Source organism: Ursus americanus, chromosome 10 (assembly GCF_024610735.1).
Source record: "Ursus americanus isolate L20-20 chromosome 10, mUrsAme1.1.p, whole genome shotgun sequence".
NCBI classification, from domain to species: domain Eukaryota; kingdom Metazoa; phylum Chordata; class Mammalia; order Carnivora; family Ursidae; genus Ursus; species Ursus americanus.
The window spans coordinates 57,444,167-57,463,274 of NC_142136.1; the positions used below are offsets into that span (position 1 = coordinate 57,444,167).

A 19,108-nucleotide genomic window follows, 5' to 3' on the forward strand; every position below is an offset into this window, starting at 1 on the left:
ACACTTCCTGATTTCAAAGCTTACTTCAAAGCTACAGTAATGAAAACAATGTGGTATTGGCCTAAAGACAGATATATAAACCAACGGAATAGAATAGATGGCCCAGAAATAAACCCTCCCATGTATAATAAAATTATTTTTGACAAGGGTGCCAAGACCACTCAATAGGGAAAGGGTGATAGGAAAACTGGTTATCCACATGCAAAAAATAAAATTGGACCCCTACCTAACACCATATATAAACATGAACTCAAAATGGATTAAAAACTGAAATGTAAGACCTAAAACTACAAAACCCTTAGGAGAAAGTTAGGGCAAAAGCTTCATGACATTGGATTTGGGAATGATTTCTTGGATAGGACACCACAGGCACAGACAACACAAGCACAATAGACTAATTGGATTTCATGAAAAATTTTATATGTCGTGCATCAAAAGACAATATCAACAGTAAAAAGAGTAAAGAGAAAAACCCTACAGAATAATAAAAAAATATTTGTCAATCATATATTTGATAAGGGATTGCTATGCAATATACAGAGAGAACTCCTAAAACTCAACAACAACAAAAACAATCTGATTTAAAAATGGGCAAAAGACATCAATAGATACTTCTCCAAAGAAGATATGCAAGTGGCCAAAAAGTACATGCAAAGATGCTTAATATCACTAATCATTAGGGAAATACAATTCAAAACTACCATACTACCCCTCATACCCACTAGGTGTATAATCAAGAAAAACAAAATAAGTGTGGGTGAGGATGTGGAACGCTTGTGCACTGTTGGTAAGAATGTAAAATGGCATAGCCACTGCAGAAAACAGTAGGAAGTTCCTCAACAAATTAAAAAGTAGAATTACCTATGATCCAGCAATTCCACTTCAGGGTATATATCCAAAAGTGCTTAAAGCAAGGTCTTTTTTTTAAATTCAATTAGCCAACATATAGTGAGTGCATCATTAGTTTCAGATGCGGTGTTCAACAATTCATCAGTTGCATATAACACCCAGTGCTCATCACATCATGTGCTCTCCTTAATGCCCATCACCCAGTTACCCCATCCCCCCCCACCTCCCCTCCAGCAACCCTCAGTTTGTTTCCTATAGTTAAGAGTCTCTCATGGTTTTTCTACCTCTCTGATGACTTCCCATTCAATTTCCCCTCCCTTCCCACTTATCCTCTATGCTGTTTCTTAAATTCCTCATATGAATGAAACCATATAATTGTCTTTTTCTGACTGACTTATTTTGCTCAGCATAATAGCCTCCAGTTCCATCTACGTTGATGTAAATGGTAAGTATTCATCCTTTCTGATAGCTGAGTAATATTCCATCGTATATATATAGCACAGTTTCTTTATCCATTCATCTGTCAATAGACATCTCAGCTCTGTCCATAGTTTGGCTATTGTGGACATTGCTGCTATAAACACTGGGGTGCATGTGCCTCTTACGATCATTACATTTGTATCTTTGGGGTAAATACCTAGCAGCACAGTTGCTGGGTCATAGAGTAGCTCTATTTTTAACTTCTTGAGGAACCTCCATACTGTTTTCCAGAGTGACTGTACCAGCTTCCATTTCCACCAACAGTGTAAGAGGGTTCCCCTTTCTCTGCATCCTCACCAACATCTGTTGTTTCCTGTCTTGTTAATTATAGCCATTCTGACTGGTGTGAGGTGCTCTCTCATTTTGGTTTTGATTTGTATTTCCCTGATGCCAAGTGATGTGGAACATTTTTTCATGTGTCTGTTGGCCATTTGTATGTCTTCTTTGGAGAAATGTCTGTTCATGTCTTCTGCCCATTTCTTGGCTGGATTATTTGTTTCTTGGGGTGTTGAGTTTGTCAAGATCCTTTTAGATCTTGGATAATAGCTCTTTATCTGATAGTCATTTGCAAACATCTTCTCCCATTCTGTAGGTTGCCTTTTCATTGTGTTGTCTGTTTCCTTTGCTATGCAGAACCTTTTTATCTTGATGAAGTCCCAATAGTTCATTTTTGCTTTTGTTTCCCTTGCCTTTGAAGATGTGTCTGCAAGAAGTTGCTGCAGCTGAGGTCACAGAGGTCGCTGCCTGTGTTCTCCTCTAGGATTTTGATGGATTCCTGTCTCACATTTAGGTCTTTCATTCATTTTGAGTTTATCTTTGTGTATGGTGAAAGAGAATGGTCCAGTTTCATTTTTCTACATGTGGCTGTCCAATTTTCCCAGCACCATTTGTTGAAGAAACTGTCCTTTTTCCATTGGATATTCTTTCGTGCTTTGTCGAAGATTAGTTGCCCATAGAGTTGAGGGTCTATTTCTGGATTCTCTATTCAGTTCCATTGATCTATGTGTCTGTTTTTGTGCCAGGACCATACTCTCTTGATGATTACAGCTTTGTAATATAGCTTGAAGTCAGGCATTGTGATGCCACCAGCTTTGATTTTCTTTTTCAATATTGCTCTATTTAGGCTCTTTTCTGGTTCCATACAAATTTTAGGATTATTTGTTCCAGCTCTGTGAAAGATGTTGATGGTATTTTGATGGGTATTGCATTGAATATGTAGATTGCTTTGGGTAGCATAGACATTTTAACAATATTTATTCTTCCAATCCATGAGCATGGAATGTTTTTCCATTTCTTTACATCTTCTTCAATTTCTTTCATAAGTGTTCTGTAGTTTTTAGAGTACAGATCCTTAACCTCTTTGGTTAGTTTATTCCTAGATATCTTATGGTTTTTGGTGCAATTTTAAATGGGATTGATTCCTTAATTTCACTTTCTTCTGTCTCATTGTTAGTGTATAGAAATGCAACTGATTTCTGTGCATTGATTTTATATCCTGCCACATTGCTGAATTCCTGTATGAGTTCTAGCGATTTTGGGGTGGAGTCTTTTGGGTTTTCCACATAAAGTATCATGTCATCTGCGAAGAGAGAGAGTTTGACTTCTTCTTTTCCAATTTGAATGCCTTTTATTTCTTTCTGCTGTCTGATTGCTGAGGCTAGGACTTATAGTGCTATGTTGAACAATACTGGTGAGAGCAGGCATCCCTGTTGTGCTCCTGACCTTAGGGGAAAAGCCCTCAGTTTTTCCCCATTGAGAATGACATTCACTGTGAGCTGTTTGTATATTTTATGATATTGAGGTATGTTCCCTTTATCCCTACACTGTGGAGAGTATTGTATTTTGTCAAATGCTTTTTCTGCATCAGTTGAGAGGATCATGTGGTTCTTGTCCTTTCTTTCATTAATGTAACGTATCACATTGATTGGTTTACGGATGTTGAACCATCCTCGCAGCCCAGGAATAAATCAGTCATGGTGAATAATCCTTTTAATGTACTGTTGGGTCCTACTGGCTAGTTTCTTGGTGAGAATTATGGCATCCATGTTCATCTGGGATATTGGTCTATAATTCTCCTTTTTGGTGGGGTCTTTGTCTGGTTTTAGGATCAAGGTAATGCTGGCCTCAGAGAACGAGTTTGTAAGTTTTCCTTCCCTTTCTATTTTTTGAAACAGCTTCAGAAGAATAGGCATTAGTTCTTCTTTAAATGTTTGGTAGAGGGCACCTGGGTGGCTCAGGCAGTTAAGCTTCTGCCTTCGGCTCAGGTCATGATCCCAGGGTCCTGAGATCGAGTCCCACATCAGGCTCCCTGCTCAGCAGAGAGTCTGCTTCTGCCTCTGCCCCTCCCTTTTGTTCTTTCTCTCTCACTCAATCTTTCTCAAATAAATACATAAAATCTTTTTTAAAAAATAATTTTAAAAAAGTTTGGTAGAATTCACCTGGGAAGCCATCTGGCCCTGGACTCTTGTGAATTTTGATTACTGCTTCAATTTCCTTGCGGTTATGAGTCTGTTCAGGTTTTCTATTTCTTCCTGTTTCAATTTTGGTAGTTTATAAGTTTCCAGGAATGCATCCATTTCTTCCAGATTGCCTAATTTGTTGGCATATGGTTGCTTATAATATGTTCTTGAAATTGTTTGTATTTCTTTGGTGTTGGTTGTGATTTCGTCCCTTGCATTCATGATTTTATTAATTTGGGTCCTTTCTCTTTTCTTTTTGATGAGTCTGGTCAGGGGCTTATTGATCTAACTAATTCTTCCAAAGAATCAGCTTCTAGTTTCATTGTTCTGTTCTACTGTTCTTTTGGTTTCTATTTCATTGATTTCTGCTCTAATGTTTATTAATTCTCTTCTTCTGCTGGGTTTAGGTGTAAGGTTCTGTTCTTTCTCCAGCTCCTTTAGGTGTAAGATTAGCTTGTGTGTTTGAGACTTTTTAAATTTTTTGAGAAGGGCTTGTATTGCTATATACTTCCCTCTTAGGACCACATTTGGTGTATCCCAAAGGTTGTGAACAGTTGTGTTTTCATTTTCATTTGTTTCCATGAATGTTTAAAATTCTTCTTTAATTTCGTGGTTGACCCATTCATTCTTTAATACGTTGCTCTTTAACCTCCAAGTGTTTGAGTTCCTTCCGAAGTTCCTCTTGTGATTGAGTTCAAGTTTCAAAGCATTGTGGTCTGAAAATACGCAAGAAATAATCCCAGTCTTTTGGTAGCAGTTGAGACCTGATTTGTGACCCAGTATATGATCTATTCTGGAGAATGTTCCATGTGCACTTGAGAAGAATGTGTATTCTGTTGCTTAGGATGAAATGCTCTGTATATATCTGTGAAGTCCATCTGGTCCAGTGTGTCATTCTAAGCCATTATTTCTTTGTTGATCTTCTGCTTAGATGATCTGTCCATTGCTGTGAGTGGGATGTCTAAGTCCCCTATTATTTTATTATCAGTGTGTTTCTTTCATTTTGTTATTGTTTTATATAATTGGCTACTCCCAAGTTAGGAGCATAAACATTTATAATTGTTAGATCTTCTTGTTGGATAGACCCTTTAAGTATGATATATGTCCATCTTCATCCCTTACTACAGTCTTTGTTTAAAATCTAATTTGTCTTTAGAGGATGAGAATGAAAATGGCTGTGCCCCATTTTCAGAGCTGGAGCTGAAAGATCGCAGTCCCCTCTCTTCAGTAAACCCTCAAGGAAAGCAGTCTTCACTTTTGAGTCAAACTCTGCAGACTCCTACAGTGCACATCCAGGTTGATCCACGCAGGGGAAGGAGGAGGATCACTGCAGAGCTGCCACTTGCAGGGCCCCCCAGGAAGAGTGGTCGTCTGATAGTGCACGCACCTGCACCGCCCTCCCAAGAGAAGGTGGAGGGTCGCCTGTTTCTGCCCTTTGCAGGGTCCCCACATGGAGAGCGGTCACCAAACCGTGCCTCGGTGGCCGTTTGTGTCAAACTGAGCTGAGAACCCACTCCTGCGCTCACTAATTGTAGCCGGTTTCCAGCTCCAATGCTTGGGAACTCTGTGGGCTCAGACACCCCCAGTCTTTCTGTGATCCTGGGGATCCTGAGACCACACTGTCCCACCTAGGATTCCACCCCACTTCACCACCTGAGCACCTTTCAGGCAGGGATGGCTCTCACTGGAGCAGACTTCTAAAAGTTCCAATTTTGCACTCTAGGGTTATATCACTTTCTGGTAGCTGGCTTACGGATGCTTTCTCCCCCTGCCGTTTATCTTCTGATTTATCCCCTCAGATTACTTCTCCACACCCCTACCTTGTAATTCTTTTCTTACATCTCAGGTTGAATTCATAGGTGTTCAGAATGATTTGATAGTTATCTAGCTAAATTCAAGGGACTAAATGAAATGAGGTCCCCAGGACTTCTGCTATCTTGCCTCCCTGCTAAAGCAAGGTCTTCAAGATATTTGTGGGGCACCTGGGAGGCTCAGTTGGTTAAGCAACCACCTCTTGATATCAGCTCAGATCATGATCTCAGGGTCGTGAGATTGAGACCTGTGTTGGGCTCTGCGCTGGGCATGGAGCCCACTTCAGTTTCTCTCCCTCTCTCTCCTTAGCTCGTGCACATGTGCTCTCTCTCTCAAAAAAAAAAAAAAAAAAAGGTATTTGTACACCCATGCTTATAGCAGCGTTATTGACAATAGCTGAAACACGGAAGCAACCCAAGTGCCCTCAGTGAATGAATGGATAAACAAAATGTGTTACACACACACACACACAATGGAATATTACTCAGCCTTTATTTTTTTTTTAAAGATTTTATTTATTTATTTGACAGAGACAGCCAGCGAGAGAGGGAACACAAGCAGGGGGAGTGGGAGAGGAAGAAGCAGGCTCCCAGCGGAGAAGCCCGATGTGGGGCTCGATCCCAGAACGCTGGGATCACGCCCTGAGCTGAAGGCAGACGCTTAAGGACTGCGCCACCCAGGCCCCCCTATTATTCAGCCTTTAAAAAGGAAGGAAATTCTGAAATATGTACAACATGGATGGACCTCAAGGACATGCTGAGTGAAATAACTAGTCAGAAAAAACAAATACTGTATGATTCCACTGATATGAGCTATTTAGAGTAATCAAAACCATGGAGACAGAAAGTAGCATGGTGGTTGCCAGGGGCTGGGGAAATAGGGAAATGAATAGCTATTGTTTAATGGGTACAGAGTTTCAGTTTTGCAAAATGTAAATGGTCCTGGAGGTGGATGGTGGTGATGGTTGTGCAATAGTGGGAATGTACTTAACACCACTGAACTGTACACCTAATAATTGGTAAAATGGTAAATTTTACATTATTTGTAATTTTACTGCAATTTTAAAAATTGGGGAAGAAAATGAAAGAACGGGGAAAAAGGATTCAACAATGTTATTAACCCTACTGAATCAAAGCATTTGAGCAGGGCTGTTTTCAGCCTTTTAATGATTCCAGGGGCACCTGGGCAGTGCAGTCAGTTAAGCGTCAGATTCTTGGTTCGGCTCAGGTCATGACCTTGTGGTCATGGGATCAAGCCCTGTGTCGGGCTCCCTGCTCAGTGCACAGTCTGTTTCAGATTCTCTCCCCCTCCCTCGCTGCCCCTTTCCCTGCTCACTCACAGGCTGTCTCTCTCTAATAAATCAATAAAATCTTTTAAAAAAAAAAAAGATTCCAAATCCAGCCTTGTCCCCAATCCTGAATTGTGACACTGAATAACTAATCTCCACTGGACACTGAGGAGTTTAGTGCCAGTGAATGGCCTACATTTAAGTCAAGAGTTTCACAACCAACATTGAATTTCTGGCTTCTCAGGAAACGGAGGAGCCCTTTTAACTCTGGTCCTGCAATCTCACATGACAATGGCTACAGCTTGTCAGTGGTGGCACATGCTCTTCTCTCAGGCACAGTCCTTACCTCATGGATGTCTCATCATTCGAGTTCCGCTGGCTGTGGTAGGCACTGGAGTTCAAGAGATTACAGAACATGTCCAAACACCAGGGCTGTCCGCAGAACAGATCAAAGGAACAGGCACTCAACACAGACAGACAGACAGACAGACAGACACACACACACACCCTTGCATTTGAACCCCCCATGTGAAGTTCCCATGATTCCCCTCACTGTGTCTCCTCTTGGCCTTGGCTGTTTTCTTGCCTGAAAGGCTCTCCTTCACCCTCTCTCATTCACTTGGCCAATTCCCATGCATCCTTCATGACGTCCCCTCCTTCAGCAAGCCTCTTGGGCCTCCAGTCATGGGGTTCAATGGCTGTCTTCATGGAGACATGCAGGTTCAAATGGATGTCAGAGAGAACCCAAATAACAGTAACTTTTTAAAAAGACAGATGTTCATTCTCTTTCACGGGGTCCTGTTTGTGCTGCGCTCCCTGGCCTGCTGGCTCTCCTCTCTAACTGTTCCACCATCCAGCACCGGCTGACCCATGAGACACAGCAGGCACAGTGCCTCAGGCCTGTGATAGTTTTAGGATCCATGAAAATGTTTTAATCTCATTTAGAATCAGAGAAAATAAATAAATATAATAATAATGAATATATAAAAATGAATCGAGCCTGGATTATATTTGTCATTATATCAATACAGTTATCAAATAGAAGTTTTAACACTTTTTTTTTTTTTTTAATGGAAGAAGGGGCCCATAAAGCCATAGGTATCGAGGGCTCTCCAAAGTCATGATGCGGCCCTGTCACCCCCCCCTCCCCTGGATGTTTACTGTCATGCTATGGTCTCTCTGTCTCAGTAGGGGACTGAAAGGAGAGGAAATGGAAGGCGGGGATAAGATCTCTCTCTTTAAGGGCATAACCTGGGAGTTGCACATATTATTTTTATAATCCACTGTCTCAATCTTAATCCATGGCCACATCCAGCAACTAAGGAGGCTGAAAACACAGTCTTTATTTTGGGCTTCCTGGTGCCCAGATATAAAGTCTATTGTAGTGTGAGTCTACTGTAATGTGAGGGAAGAGTTGCTGTTGGGAGAACCAGCTCCTTCTGCTGCAGTGACCTTTCTAGAAGCTTCTCTGGATCCTCATCCAGCTCTTCCTCACTAGAACACATGCTGTCCACTCTGCCACAGTCCCCACCTTGCGATCATCTCACTCATGTATGTTCCTGACCGCACTCTTTAGGCATTTAAAGTTCCCAACCCTGTGCTAAGGAGATTACAGCTGTCCAAAGGCAGACGAGACTGTTCGATGAACTGGGGGGTGGTGGTGGCCGTCGTGGTGTGGTGTTGCTCTTTGTCTTGCTTCTCCTGCATTTGGCATAAGGTCTGACATGTAGGTGATTGAAAAGGATTCAACTTCTTTCCCAGCATTTAATTTTGAAACTTGGCTCCCATGCATGTTTGCAGCACTCATTCGGTCTCAGGTGGTTTGAGAACCAATACCCAAATCTTTTGCTCTTTCTCTGCACCATATTTCTCTTAGCCTGATTTCTTTGGCTTGATTCTATTTTTTTATGGGACTATTCATGAAGTCTTCCGATATTCAACATTAAAGGTTAAGTTCTACCATACTAGAAAGGCAATTTTTCCACTTGGTTTGCAATAGTGTAATACTGACTTTTTTTTCAAAACTTTATTAGGGAAAATTTCAACTACATCCCAACATTTTAAAATTAGAAAGGGAGAGAGAGAATAATGAATCCCCCAACATATGTATCATCTATCATCAACAATTATTAACTTACATCTAATCTTACTTCATCTACACCTCCACCATCTTCCTCCTACCACCATATTATTTTTAAGCAAGTGCAAGACAATGTATAATTTCATCCCTAAATATTTCAGTATGTATCTCTGTACTTGTTATCTGCAAGCCACCCCAAAACATAGTGGCTTATAACAACAACCATTTGTTTGCTCACACTTCTGCAGTTAGGCCGGGCTTACCTGGTGATTCTGCCAGTGGTGTCCGCTGTGGCGGTTCACGCAGCTGCAGACACCTAGTGGCCTGAGTAGGCTGGGCCAGTCTAGGATTGCCTCACTCACATGCCTGGGGTCTCGGTGCTGGCTGCCAGCTGGGGCTCTCTCTCCATGTCATGTCTCTTCATTCGGTTGTCTAATTCTACTTCTTACATGGCGACGGCAGCATTGGAAGAGGGTGAAAGTGGAAACTGCAAGGCTCCTTAATGTCTGGGCTTCAGAACCCATGCAACCTCACTTCCAGCTCATCCTACCAGCCTAAACAAATCACAAGGTCGGCCCAGGTAGAAGGGGAGGAAAGGGGCTTCTTCCCTTGATGAGAGAAATTGCAAAGTCCTGTGGCCAGGCCTTTTAATCTACCACAGTCTCTACAAGACAAGGACTCTGTTTTGAAACAGAACGATTCCATTGTCAAACCTAAAAAAAGTAATAGTATTACATAATGATTTATGATTGATTTGTAGCTTCAGAATTACAGAACACAAATAGTGTTAACATGAAACAGTAGTGTTCGGGGATAGTGTGTGTGTGTTGTGTTTTGGTAGATATTATTAATGGGGATTTGAACTTGAATAGAAACACAGTAATCTCCAGGATTTAGATTCTAATGTGTCTAACTCACTCCTTTAAAAAGTATTTTTCTGACTTCAAAAAAAAATTAAAATGTTTCACGATTAAAGGAATAAGGAGCCTCTTCGGGGAAATTATGTATTTAATTCACTGCAGTTTGCTTTCTAATTTGCTGACTAATGATGCAAACAGACCATTAAAATGTTTCTCACGTTGCAATTTCTGAGAGTTTAGAGATGGAGAGAGACTAACAGGGCCTGAATCCCTGACCTCCTCAGCAATGATCCTAAATGTGTCTTTGTGATAAGCCATGGCAGCTGCAGGCCCCAACGGCTGACAGTCTATAAGTGGCCCCCAAATCCTGAACGCCAGGAGATTGGGCCAGGTGCAGGCTCTGTCCAGCTAACAGGGCTCCCTCTAACTCATTTTTAATTGTAGAGTCACTTTACTAACAATCAAGGTCATGAGTACATAATTAGTCTTAACGGCAAAAGACTTTTAGAAAAGGGATTCAAAATTAATTTACACACAAAAAAAGAATTTACATATAAAAAAATAAAGTCTAAGGAGACTATGGGCTTTTTGGAGGGCAGAAATCCTCAAGGAACCTGGGAAGCAGCACTGAATTGCAGGAGTCATAAAGGTCAAGAACCCTGGCTTTAGAGTAGGTGGCTTGGCCTCCTGTTACTGTGAGACCCTAAACAAGTTACTTAACCTTTCTGAACTTTAGCTTCCTCATAGTGTTTCTTTGAGAGTCAAGTGAGATGATTTGTATAAAGTATTTAGTGGCGAGCCTGGCACATCTAAGCATAAGACACATAATAGTTTTTATTGGGAATCATGTATCAGTCATCTTTATATTCCCAGATTCTATCAAAATGCTCAGTTCAATGTAGATGGTCAATTACCACAAATGAACTGACTGTGATTGTGCTAAAGATGTGTGTCAGCTCCTGACCAGTCACATTCCTTCCTTGCAAAACCTGCCCCTGCCCCTTCCTTAGCCTGTATAGTCTCACTGCTGTCTGTTTGGACAGAACTGATTTGCCGGGGAGGCTCCTGGGGGGCTCAGCCATTAAGAGTCTGCCTTCGGCTTAGATCATGATCTCAGGGTCCTGGGATCGAACCCAGCATCGGGCTCCCTGCTCAGCGGGGAGTCTGCTTCTCCCTCTGCCCCTCGCCTCACTTGTGCTCTCTCTTTCAAATAAATAAAATCTAAAGAAAATAAAAAAAAGAAGGCATAGGGCCTGCAAAGCCTCAGGTCTTTACTACCTGGCCCTTTATAGAAAAGGTTGGCCAACTTCCTGTGCAGACCGACAGCTGGCAACCCATTTTTACCATTTGCATATTAAAATGCTGAGGGGCGCCTGGGCGGTGCAATCTCTTGAGTGTCCCACAATTGGTGTCAGCTCAGGTCATGATCTCGGGCTCCATCCTCAGCGTGGACTCTCTGTCCTCCCCACTGTGTGCTCGCTCGCTCTCTCTGTAAAATAAATAAATAAATCTTAAAAAAAAAAAAAAAAAGTAAGCCAGAAAGTCCATCTGCAGAGAGAAGTGGGAAAATGGCATAGACCACAGAGCGTTTGGCCACAGAAAGCAAGGGAACAGAGAAAGGCATGGCAGAGAAAAGAGAGGGTTGATGAGGGCTGGAGGATCCATTTGGAAGGAGGCTTGCCCTCCTGGATGGGAAACCGTGCTGGCTGTGGGCGGGAGGCCTCTGTTCTGCCCCACCTGGACCTCAGAGATGGCTGCTGGCTTCCCCGGAGTGAGTGACCCAGAAGGGAGCAAGGTGGCAGCCACGGTGTCTTTTGTGACCTAGCTTCAGAAGCCACACACCATTGTTTCTGCAATCCTATCAGTTACACACAAGTCAGGCCTATTTGGGGTGGGAGGCCCCCCACCAGGGCAAGAATATGTGGAGGGGAGAGTCCCTGGAGGCCATCAGGAGACATTCCAGGGTCTCTGCAGTCCCCCTGATCTCCCCCCATGAGAATTAGCGAGATTCTTCTTACTCTTATGAGAACTGTCTTCCTCTTCTTCACTTGCGATGATGAGAGCATTTCAGTATCCTTGCAACAAATGAACCCTGACTAAAGAAAAATGATGAAGGGAGAAAAAGACACTGTTATTTGAGCCATCGCCTCTTATCAAATGTGGAGGACTCTGAGATCGTGCCCTTCTGAGGGCTTCCTTGGTCACCTCATGTCTCTCCCTGGCGTGTGGCATTCCCCACCAGCCCCTCCTCATCCATGCAACAGGAGTGACTGGGGATACGGCCACAGACAAAATGGGAAAAGACCCTGATTCCTGGAGATTCCATTCCAGAGTGGGGAGAAAGACGCCAAAGAAATAGACACATCAGGGGCGCCTGGGTGGCCCAGGTCATGATCTCCGGATCCTGGGATCAAGCCCCTCATTGGGCTCCCTGCTCAGCGAGGAGTCTGCTTCTCCCTTTCCCTCTGCCCCTCCCCCCCCAACATGCTCTCTCTCTCTCTCTCTCTCTCAAATAAATAAATAAATAAATACTCTTAAAAAAAATGGACACACCGGATGGTGGAAAGTGTCATAAAGATAATTAAAGATAAAAGGTGCATGTGTTATTTTATAAAGGTGGTCAGAGAAGGCCGCTGTGCTGAAATGGCATCTGAGGAAAGCCCTAACGGAAGAGAAGAAGTGAGCCATGAGAATCTCAGGGGAGAGAGGGCCCAGGAGTTTGCTGGTGAGTCAAGAAGCGGGCAGTCTGCACAGGCTGTAGGATCAGGAGAGAGTCTTTTAAAATGGGGCTAGGACGGGTCCTGTAGCCAAGGAGCAATTCGTGATTCAGGGATGCAGATGAGAGAGGGATGAGATCCAGAGGCTGAAGAAAGGCAACTGCCCCCGCTCACCCTGACCCTGCTCGCAGCCTCACAGGAGGGAGGACGGGATGTGAGGCAGATGGGAGCACGCTGAAGATGTGAAGATGACGGATGAATTTCTGGCCATCCAGAAAGCAAGCCACTTAGGGCAGTGCCTCAGAACATTTCATGTGGGATGAGTCACCCGGTGACTTTGTTAAGATGCAGATCCCGATTCAGTAAGTCTGAGTGGGGCCTGAGCTTCTGCGTTTGTGCCAAACTCCCTGGCAAGGCCTGCACTGTTGGTCCAAGACTACTTTTTAAGTAGGAAGGGACATAGGAAGCACATAGGATTTGTGGGCAGTGTGTAGGGACCTTGAGGTTCGTGGCCATCGACTGAAGTGCGAACAGTCACGCCAGCCAGTGTTCCTCTCTCACTGCTTGGGTACAGGCATGGAGTAAAGGGGATAGTTGGGTCTCCTCAAGGCTGAAGACAGAGCCAAGGAGTTAGTGATATTTATGAGGAAGCACTTTTAATGATGGACCATTTAATCTAGGCTGGGCCCAGTAGGAAGCAAAAAACAGCTGTGACAGGTGATGAAAACAATGACAGGGCCACTGAATTGCTGGGAAGAGGGTATTACAGGCAGTAGCTAGATAGAGACGAGGTGGTCAGGAAGGGAGGGGCTTCAAACTGAGATTTAGAGGGGATGACAAGGTCAAGCATCGGACTCCAGAGTGGCAAAGTGAAGATCATCTGGGGTGAGGTCAAGAAACAGAGAGGCCAAGGTGTAAGACGGATCATTCCCCAGATAGTGACAGAACTGATTGCTGGAAATGAAGATTGTGAGCCCAATACTCAAGTCATTAAGGAGGAAGGAGTAATAAAGAGGCTGGCAGGTGAGAGCAGGTTTTTTGTCTGATGGTGTGAACTTCGAAGGAGCTTTGTGCCAGACTCTGCCAGGTGCTGGGGATAGGAGACAGGCACAGTCCCTCTCCGAAGTGCAACGGGAAGTCAGGGAGGGTTTCAGACAAGTGTCACAGACCGAGTGTGCACCGTCCCTCAACCTATGTTAAACTCTAAAAACGCAAGACAATGGTATTTGGAGGTAGGACAGGTGCCTGGGGAAGGTAATACTCTTTACAAAACATATTTACCACATGCCACATACCATTGTCGTAATTACACCCCTCAATTTCACGTGCCCAGTAGGCATCCCAGCCTCATTTGGCAGCCGAGGACACCAGGCCTGGAGACAAGTGACGGGCAGAGCCAGCCCTTGCTTCTTGTTCTGCCTCCCTCTGAACACTGTACTCTCCCTGCTCTGCAGCTTTGATGGGCACCAAGGCTGGGGGAAGGGTGCTCCGCCAGAAATGGGGAGAAGGAAAGGGTGCCAAGGCCTGAAGATCGGATTCCGTCAGCTTGACCCAAGGCACAGGAATTGTTCTGTACACTTTCTGTGCTTTTATTATGACTTCCATTCACAAGCACCTTTCAAGTGTCTTTACTCTCCACGACACGGGATAATATTTACTTAGATATTTGTGATGGCATATTTGAACAAAGATGTCAGAAGAACAAAGGGCCTCCCTGTGCCTACTAACCTAGAGAACAAATGCACAAGGGGTGGGGGTGGGGAGGCTGTCTCAGCCCTAGGTCTCTTTTCCAGGGGTCTCAATACGGTATACCTTGCACAAGGACAGCAGTATGTCCTGTGAACTTTGGTGTGGGCAGGTGAGATACTAGAGGAGTTTCGAGGCTGCTGCAGTTGATGACACCAGCTTAGGACATGAGAGACTGGCAGAGCAGAAAAGGAGCCCACGTTCCTTATTTTACAAACACACAAGCCAATGGCCTCGTCCACAGGCTCAGCATCGGTTAGCACAACAGAGAGGACACGAATCCCTGCCTCCCAGCTATTTCTCTAATCTCTCTAATCCTCTTAAAAAGAATTGCTACAAAACCAAACAACAAAAACTGCAGAGAGAACTGGCATCTTTTGGATGAGCATGGCCTTCATCAAAGAGAGTTTTTTCAACCTGCTCGTGGTACCATTTCTCCCATGAGTCACAAATGTCCTGCGGGCAAAACGCTGGCCAGGTACACCTATCCATGGCTTTGCACTGTGGACTCTGAACTGTCAGCAGGATGGGTGGGTGGATGGATGGGTGGGTGGGTGGGTGGGTGGGTGGGTTGGATGGGTAAGTGAATGCATGGATGACTGCAGGAAGAAGTTGGAGAATATTACCTGGACAGACTCAGAGTACAAATTCTGTGACGTAAAACATTAGAATTAACATTGGTTAGTTTTTCTGTTACAGAAGACTATGTCTTGGTGGAAAAACTCTGCTGTTGCCTAGCAGTGTAGACATGAGCAGTCAATTAATTACATATAGTTACTACTGTTTTTTTAATGTGTCCTGACTCCCTCAATGGAGAGGCAGTAAATAATTAAAACACTTGCTCCTAAACTGTCCTAAATACTCCTTTGGAGCCGCTGTGAAAATCAACCATCCTGAGGGATAGAGAAGGGGAGAAAAGAATGAAAAGGAATTAACCCTTAGCACCTTCCCTTTCAGAATACATCAAGCAGTAAAAAATCACCAGTAGACGCCAAGAGTGCTACAGATGAGTATGGATGTCAGAGCAGCTCCAGGTTCTAGGGAGAAAAAGGAAAGAATCAGTAAAGGCCGTGTTCGCTCTCTTGCCCCTGGGGTCTTCCGCTGGGCGCATGACTAGGTTTGCAAGTCACTAGGCTTGTCTGTGGAGGGCTGGATCCAAAGGTGTTTTGCTGCTTTTGGAATAAAGCAGACCTGGGTGCTATCTCTTTAGCTGTGTGATCCTCGACTAGTTTACTTAACCTCCCTGAGCCTTAATTTACTCATTTGTGCTTAAGAACAAGACTGTCCAGGGTAAGTGATGTAGCACCTGGGTGTTAGGGGGCTCTCAGTGAAGCACTCACAGTGTGGGTGTTCCCTCTCCCCGCGTTGCTGCAGGAAGCGGCCGCAGGGAGGAAGGAGGACTGCAAAAGGCAAGCCCTCCCGGCAGCTTCCTAACTGCTCTCTGCCCTCCCTCTGCGCGGCGGACCAGTCCAGTCCCGGGTTCTGGAGACAGCGCGCCCCCTAGAGGCCGGCCTCAGGAACAAGGGTTCCTTCCAAGATCGGACTGATTAAAAAGCTTTGGGGCGCCCTAGGCTAATGTACGGGGTGGAAAGGGGCTAATTAAAGAGAACACAGATGTTGATTTAGTTTTCTGGAGACCTAGAGGGTGTCCTGTCGGTCCTAATATGCCCCTCCCCACCGCCGCCCAACTGACCACAGTTGGCTAAAGCTGAAAAAACTCTGTTCAAATAGAAAAGCCTCGGATTCGACTAACATTTACTGAGCACCCACTACGTTTCAATCTCTAGGCTGGGTGCTTTCACTTACGTTATCCCGTTTAAATTCAGCAACCCTTTGAGGGAGGGTTTATCTTCTGTTTTTCTGATACGGTAACTGAAGGACTGTAAGAGAAATGATGTGCACGTGGTTGAAACACGGCTACACCAGGATTTGTTTGGTTTGTTAGGGTTGCAGTGGCAAACTGCCACAAACTGGGCTTGAACAACAGAAACTTACTGTCTCATAGTTCCGGAGGCTAGGAGTCTGAAACAAAGCGTTGGTAGGGTTGGCCCTTCTAAGGGCTATAAAGATAGGATCTGTTTCAGACCTTTCTCTTTGGATTGTAGATGGCTGTTCTCACGGCCACATGGTTTTCCGTCTGTATGCAGATCCGAACCTGATTTCCCCTTTTTATAAGGACACTAGTCAAATCGAATTAGGGTCCACCCTAAGGACCTTGTTTTGACTTGATTACCTTTGTAAAAATCCTATCTCCAAATAAAGTCACTTTCTGAGGCACTAGGGGTTGAAGCTTCAACATACGAATTTTGGGGGACTCAATTCAACCATAATGGTATTTAACTCAGAACTCCTGGTTCTAAGCCTGGTACTTGCCTATAAAGCAGGGTTCTTATACTTGGGTGTACACTGGATTTACCTAGAGAATTTTTAGAAGTTATTGATGCCTCGGTTCTATCCCCACAGATTATGATTTAATTGACAGTGTATGTCTGGCTGGACATTGGAATTGAGAAAATCTCCCCAGCAGGTTCTAGGAGCAGCCCAGCTTAGAACACTGGATTAGAGCACCTTTCCACCATCATTTCTGGGCTCCATCTCAGAGGAACGCAGCACTCTCTCCTTGCTGTGTGATCAGGGAAAGAAGGTCAAATTTGTCTTTAATGTCCCAAACTAGGCCACATTTCTGTTTTCCCTTTTAATGCTTTAAGAACATTTGATTCTCACACCGGTCACAATCAGAACCTAGCACAGAGCCTGACACACAGCGCATCTTAAGAAATGTCTGAAGAAGTGTGGGAGAGAAAAGAATCATAAAGGAAGAAATGCAAACAGATAGGATATAGAATTGGGAAATTCTTGAAAAAGAGATATTTCTGGACAAAGATTTCCTGGTGTCCACTGAAGGAGAATGTCAGTACAAATAGTGACCAATGGCGGATAATCTGCCAAGGATGTGCCTCCCAGTGATACCAAACAAGGGCTTCAGGTCAGATTCACAACTTTAGATTCAATGGTTGTGCTTGAAGTGAGGGCTAACTAACCTTGGGTTGTCACTTTTCCTTCCCCTCCATACTCCATGGGGCTGGCAAATTACCCTCCAAGAGGGTCTTTTCCTAATGTCGAATATCCCTGGAAGACAAAGAGTGAAATCCTGACATCATTGTCTTGTGAAGCGGAGAGCGAGTGACCTGGTTTTTGGTGCCCTGGCTACTTTCCCCAACCTGGGCCTAATCCATCCCCACTCTCTGGGCTAATTGGGGCTGAGTGGGAATGAGCTAATTAGGACAGGTGTTCCCTTATATGCATTACCAGACAGAGCACATACCTCTGGGGGAAAAGGAATTCACACATCAAAGTAACAGGAGATATTTGAGAAGCACAACCACTTGAAATGAAAAATAACCTATTAGATTACAGAACCAAGTATATATACAAAAACAGAGGAATCAATCATTTACCTAATGGCCAGTATTGGCCTCATAAACATACAAAAGAGATTAAAAAATATATGGCTATTAAAAAAAGAAACAAGAAAACAAACCAATAAGAAATCTTAGGTATGAAAAATAGTAAAAGTTGAAATGAACATATCAAATGGACAAATAACAGAAGAGATGGAGAACAAGTTAACAACTTGGGAGACCAGGTAGAGGAAACCTCCCAGAAGAAAGAAGGAAAGGACAAAGAAGTATGAAATATAAGAAAAAGCAAGGTTATTTGTAATATAGAAGTAGAAGTACTACCATGTGGGTTAAAATTCATAATCAGGAAGTATAAATCAAGACTATAATGACATAGAATTTTATACGCATTCAGTTGGTAAAAATTTAAATAGTCTGGTAATACCACGTCTTTTTAAAAAAATTGTTTTAAAGATTTTACTTATTTATTTTAGAGAGCGGTGAGGGGAGAGATCACAAGGCCAGCAGAGGGAGAGGGAGAAACAGGCTCCCTGCTGAGATGGGAGCCCGACTGGGGCTTGATCCCAGGACCCCAGGATCATGACTTGAGCCCAAGGCAGACACTTAACCGACCGAGCCACTCAGGTGCCCCTGGTAATACCAAGTCTTATTCAATACTGGTGGGAGTGTAAATTTTTGTAGTTTCTTGGAAAGCAGTTTGACGTTTTCTTCTAAATTTGGGCATTTATACACTGTTATGGGCTGTATCGTGTCCCTCAAAAATATATGTTGAAGTCCTAACTCCTGGAACCTTATATGGACTTTGCAGATGTAATTAGCTAGTTAAAATGACATCACATTGTATGGTGACTAACATAATATAATAAAAAATCATTAAAAAAAAAATGACATCACATTAGGAGGGTGGGCCCTAAATCCCATATGACTGCTGTCCTTAGGAGAAGAGAAAGGACAGAAACAGAAGCACTCAGAGAGAAGGCCTTTCTAAAGGCCTGAGACTGGAATGATGCAGCAGAAGCCTGGAGAGGAACATGGGACAGATTTTTCTTGAGAGCCTTCAGTAGCAACCAACCCTGACAGCACAATGACTTTGGATTTTTAGCCTCCCAAACTATGGGAGAGAATAAATTTCTGTGTTAAGCTACCAGCGTGTCATAGTTTGTTACAACAGCCCTCAGAAATTCATACACATACCCAATGCCCTAACAATTTTACTCCTAGGTCTAGACACAAGAGAAATGATTTCACATGTGCAGCAAGTAACTATCGAAGAAAGTTCACGGTATTTCTGGCACGAGAACAAAAACCCACAAAGAACCTGAAAGCCTAGCTACAGAAGAGAGAATAAACAAATTGTAGTAACTCTATACAATGGAATATTATTCAGAAGTCAAA

At 43.5% G+C, this 19,108-nt stretch overlaps 1 long non-coding RNA gene across 1 annotated transcript in view; it reads right to left on the minus strand.

Moving 5' to 3' along the window:
• Positions 1-20: 20 nt before the first annotated feature.
• LOC123791866 (uncharacterized) overlaps positions 21-19,108 on the minus strand; it is a 46,011-nt gene continuing 26,923 nt past the window's right edge. The window contains exons 2-3 of the long non-coding RNA XR_015725963.1: positions 11,847-17,420; positions 21-11,317 (exon numbers count right to left, since the gene is read on the minus strand). This is a non-coding gene — a long non-coding RNA (uncharacterized LOC123791866). The remainder of the gene's footprint in view (positions 11,318-11,846; positions 17,421-19,108) is intronic.